The sequence below is a fragment of the Apium graveolens genome, chromosome 6, assembly GCF_009905375.1.
Source record: "Apium graveolens cultivar Ventura chromosome 6, ASM990537v1, whole genome shotgun sequence".
NCBI lineage: Eukaryota > Viridiplantae > Streptophyta > Magnoliopsida > Apiales > Apiaceae > Apium > Apium graveolens.
This window is the reverse complement of record NC_133652.1, coordinates 130,670,243-130,676,242: the sequence shown is the minus strand read 5'-3', so window position 1 is coordinate 130,676,242 and position 6,000 is coordinate 130,670,243.

Sequence of the window (6,000 nt, the reverse complement as noted above, 5' to 3'; positions counted from 1 at the left end):
TCCTTTAATTTAAATCCTTTTTATCATGTTACCTTATACTCAATTCTTTCCGTATCTAATGGATTTCCGGGAAAAAATCAAAGTGTTCGGAATTGGATTTTGACGATCTTTACATACACTTATATACCATGTAGAGTACTAATAAAATCTCAGAATATCCATAACAGAACCCCTACATAGTGTGGCATGAAAAGTTTTCTCATTCAGCTAAAACACTATTCACAAGGGTTACAAAAAGTTCAAAATTTTGGGGGTTATTACAGTGTTTATGACAGTTGTTTTTCATCAATAATGAGAACCTCCATTTGAATGGGAGAGGATTTGATCAAGTTATTGTCATGTACCATGATCTCAACCCTTTGTTCTTCTTGCAAAGAACTAACACCTGAATATGTTTATTGAAAGCTATCACAGAGTCTTCAGTAAAAACTGATGAAACCTATGTGTCTCTGTTAGTATCATTAAGATCTACCTCAGCAAGTAGTCTCTAACCAACTTAATGTTATTTCTGAGTGGTGAGCATAATTCAAAAATTATGTCATTTGATTTTTAGCAACATTTGAGAAAAGAATTTAAGTGTTTCAGTTTTGAGAAGAAATTTAAGATTTTAAGATATTTAGTGTTAAGAAATGAGTGTGAACAACTTTCTTGAAGAGAAAAAGAAAGTTCCAAAGATTTTGAATAAAATGTAACTCTCAAAGATAATAATCCTTAATGACTAAGAATTAAATCTTTTATAAATTTCTTTTTTAATAAATGTTACCTCCTGCAGTGTGCTTAATCTGTACTGAAGTGATCACATGAACTTAAACAGAAATTAGTTTATTCACATGCATTGTTATAAACATTCGAAATTTAGCATGCAGTACTGATTTGGATATATCATGTAGAAGCATTTAAGCACACACAAACAAGAAAGTAATCAAGTAAGATAGCAAAGAAACTTAAAGATTATCATTAAACATGAAGAAGATGAATACAAAGTAGAATCATAAAACAATCCTAACACAAGCTAGAAATTATTCCTAGAAATTATCCCATCTTCAATTTCTTCAGAGCTTCTTACTTCTTCATGGCTCGGCGGTGATAAATTCCCAAGATAGTCTTTGCAAGAGAAATATGTTAGTCCCTTAACAATATAGCAAGAATTACAGAAGGGGGGTTGAATGGAATTCTTGAACCTTTTTCTTGAAATAAAATGTTCAACTCGATTATGGATATATTTGTTTTGATTAGCACAATGTGGAATGTAAACTTGAATGAATCAAAATATAAGTAATTAAAAATAAGAGTCTTTAAAAACTTTCTAGTGGATTTAAACAATTCCACCAGAGATATATATAATATATCGAGAGGACTCTGTGTGCAGAAATGCTCACAGCTGCTTACAAAATAGAACTGCTAAGAACACAGGAAATGCTAAAGATAGTGCTTACAAAAATTTCTCTGTTGTTGTTTCTTAGCTATCTCAGTTATTTTTCTATTTGCTACTCTCTTGGTTTATATATTACCAAGATTACAAAGTCAAAAGAACTGAATAAATATAAAATCTAACATTCTTGATCTTTGCTGCTTTTCATCCTCTATTACCCAGTTAATGGGCTTCCACAGTGTATTTGTATCCAACTCAACGGCTGTGTGTCAGCTTTCACTGTTCAACTGATGTTTGAATCTTGATATGATCATTTGTCGACTTTCAGATCATCCGTCAATGACTTAATTGATCATCCATCGACTGCTATGTTAAACATCCGTTGATAGTCATTTGATCATCCGTCGAAGCTTTGTTAAGCATCCGTTGGTAGCTATTTTGGTCATCCGTCGAAGCTTTGTTAAGCATCCGTTGGTAGCTATTTTGGCACTTGACTTCATTTCACTTATACAGAATTATAAGACATTGCTTATGTATAGTTAATCAACCTATTCTGCATATCTAGTTAAAGTCAACATGACTTATATGCTACTACAGATTCTATACAAAGGTGCATACAACACTGTGCTACAAACTTATTATTACATAAGCTACTCACTCGATGGATAATAAGTTAATCATCCGTCGGGACTATAATGAGTTATCCGTCGAGACTATAATTCTTATCCGTCGAGTGCTACATTATTTCACTAAGTAAAATCTACTTAGATATTTTGTTTAGGTAATAATCAAGTACACAACATATTCACAACAATCTCCCCCAATTTATGTCTACTGGAATTGTAGCCATAAATTAAGAGATACTTGATGATAACAAAACATCCTAAACATATATCTTTAAAGATAAGTAGATCAAACTAAAAGTGCTTCAATTTAAATAAAAATGTACAAGGTTTGGCTCACAGTCAGTTCAAAATGCTCCTCTAGTCTGAGCAGATTTTTCTAGTTTCTTCAAGGTCTGGATCTTCTTCCAAGCTTTCTGTTATTTTCTTCAATTTGATTCTGGAGCTGTCTGTGGAATTCTAATTCATCAGATTCTGAGAGATCTAACATTTCTTGCATTTCCAAGAGAGTCTCATTGCTAGATATACTCAATTGGTCTTCTAATCCGAAGAATCTTCTCACACCCTTGTCATCCATGAATTCCATCAGCCAGTAGGGCCTTAGATGCACTCTTCTCCCTGTGTATGGGATGATAAGAGTTTTGGGTAGTGCATCTTTGGCTCTAACACTCCCTAGCTCTTCAATCTTCTTCAATACTAATCTTCTTGCAGTTACATTGAACCCAAAGTTTTTCTTGAAGGATGAATAGACTTTGATCAACACAACTTGGCTTTCTTGAAGTATCCTGTGAAGAGGCCACTGAATCTCCCTTCCCCTTTTGTACTTGAACACGAACCTTTCAGGTAGGTTTCTGTATACATCAATTGCCCTTACCTCGTCCAGCTCCTCCAGATAAAGGTTTAGATCTGAGAATTCTTTGATGTCACACAAGTACAAGTAGTCCCCCCTTGTTGACCTTGGGTTGAGCTTTGACTACTGACTTAGATTTGAGAGGTGATAGCTTCACTTTCTTGACTGCCCTTGATTTTGTCCTTCTTGGCTTAGTAAGAATTGGCAAGTTGAAGTCAGGAATTGGTAATTCATCCCACTCAATTGGCTCATCCTTTGGCACAATAGGCTCTCCATGTATGTTCCTGAAGGGGTCCACCACCCTTATGTCTTCAAATACCACAGAGGGCTTTGATGCTTGAGTTTCAGCTTGAGTGGATTCCTTTGGAAATTGATCTTCCAATTCCTTGTCAACAACATCCAACTTTCATTTTGTTCTTCTAGCCAGTTCTTTCTTTCTTGGGGATTTCTTCTGTTCTTCAATCTTCTTCTCTGATTCAGTAGCTTGAGATGGTTGAGAGGGAATTTGTTGAGAAGAATTCACAGCCTGTAGCTTGGCCAAGATAGCAAACTGTTCTTTCTTTTGTTTAGACTTCTTTGCATCTAGAGCAGCTTGCCTCTTTTCCTGGTTCAATCTGGTTTTTTCTTCTCACTTTGCATGAGCAAATTGTGGATGTCCAGCTACCACACAAATTTCCTTCCCATTTCTGAATATCTTTGCAATTCTCTTTCTTGAGGCTGAATTAGCTGGATCTTTGTAGAGGAGAATAGATCTTGACAGAAGCTTCTTTTCATCAGGGTTGGGTGTCTCATACACAGAATCCATAGGGTTCTTCAAAGATAACTTTGGATAGTTTGCCCTTGGTTTAGGAATTATCTCAGCCTTTGTAGTCTTGATGCAGGAAGATTGTCCTTTCTCCAGATAGTTCATGCTCATCTCATTCACATTGATTGGCTTGGCATGAGAGTGATGGATGGCTGACTGATCTGGTTCCCTGACTAATTGAAACTTTTTCTGTATTTCCTCATCAATCTTTTTCCAGTTGATCAGAGTCAACTCTCCTTTATCAGCATCTTTCAAATTTGCTACTGCTGCATTTATAAGATCTATACCATCTGCAACTGGTGGCTTGGAGATAGTAATTGAAGGTACAATTACTTTGCTGATTTGAACTAAAAGTTTCTCCCCCTCAGTTGGTCCTTTCTCCCCCTTACTTGATTCTCTCTCCCCCTTTTTGTTATCATCAAGTGGAGGAGTTAGGCCTTGTGCTTTAGCCAATTGCATAAGAAGATTTGTCTGAGTTTGTTGATTTTGAAGAAGTAGAGCCACTGAATTCTCAATAACCTGAACTCTGTTCTCCAACTTGGCTATCTTCTTGTCAGAATCTGATTCTCTCCTTAATCTTAGTAATAGATCATGCATGGTACCATATGGCATTATTGAATCCAGCTTGTCAGAGTTATATGTCTTTAAGTCAGCTATATCCTTTTTCAATTCATCCACACTGAGATTCTGTCTTGAGTGTTGGATCTTCATTAAATGTAAAGAGTCTAGGTGAGCTTGAAGAACAGCCTTGGTACCAGCATCTGAAGCTTCCTAAAGGGCCTGCTGAATAGCTATTACTTGTTTTACCAAGGATACCTCAAATTGCCCTGGTGAAAATTCCTTTGCCCATGCCCATTTAGGTAAACTTAAAGCAGAACTTGGGCCTTCAGCTCCCCCTAAGTTCATGCTTCCATCCAAAGAACGAGAGTCATCATCATCAGAATTTACTCCAAATTCTTCAGATGGCTCTCCAGCTTGAGAAGGCATTCTGTTCACAGCAGCTTTATCTCTTTGAAGAGATTCTGTGGTGTGCACTAAATTCAAAGTCTGCTCTGCCTCCACATTGTCCTGAGCAGCCAACGGTTGATAGGCTGAAACAGGGTGAGTAAAAGTGTCAGCATCCAAGGAAATGTTATCAATTACAGCTTTGTAATGTTGCTGAAATTGTCTTTCCTTTTCAGCATCATCCACAATCATTGACTCACTAGCAATGGCTGGTTCCATTCTTATTTCTTCAGTACCTGCCTTTCTCTCATATTCTCTCTTTTGTTGCATCAGGGTCTCACCCTGGCTCCCCACCCTCACCTTCACCTACTAAGGTGGGACTCCTCTCACTCACTTTTGTCAATCCTGAATGAATGGATTGCTGAGATTCACTCTTTTCCTCTCCTTTTGCCTGGGAGCAACCCAGCCTCTCACTCAATGCACTCTCCTCTCTCAGTCCTAAGAGTGATTGTATTACCACCAAATCTTCTGCACTTGAAATTATTGAAGTTTGAAGTTGTGCAGAGACACTCGACGGATAAGTGATATCCGTCGGGTGAGTGGTAAAGCTATCTGACGGATAACTGCTGTTAAGCTTATCCGTCAGGATACAATCACTACTCGACGGATGAGCAATATTCATCGAGAGAGTAGAAATGAATGAGGTGGGAAGAGAAACTATTGTTAACTCTGTGTTGATTGAAGTTATTTGAGGCACAGATGTCACAATAGAATCAGAAAGAATTGGCAAGTGAGCCAACAAATCATCTAAAAGATGATGCTCACTTGCACTAGATTTTGGCTTCCCCAACAGAGTTAAAGAAGGGGAATCAGGATTTGAAGTGTTTATCATGTCCACTTCCAGTGAGTTGGTGAGTATTGTGTTTCTGTGGCTTCTATTATGAGAGATTTTGGCTGTGACTCCACATTTATTGGAGCCACATCAATCTGAATTTGAGAAGGTGCAGGGACTGTGTCTTTAGCACCAGTTTGCACTAAGTGTGTGCCCTGTGCATCCCCAGTTGTTTTGGATTTCTTCTTTCTAGTGTAAGTTTGGTGTGAGCTTGTGTCCCTAACCCTCTTGGCCTGTGCTCTTGGATGAGAGCTTTGTTCAATAGCCACATCCTTTTGGGAGGATGCAGCTAGAAGTGAGCTTTTGTCCTTTTTAAGCACTACAGTTTGTTGGGAAACTACAGTGTGGCTAGGTTGGGATTCACTCAACTCTCCAACCTTATCCTTGGGGTTTCTTTGATGTTCACCCCTTCCCTCACCTATCTTACCCTCCTTCACACTCCGCTCTTTGGCTTTGGTAGATTTTTCAACTGGTACCTTTTGAGAGATACCAGAGGGGGTTTTCTTTGATTTG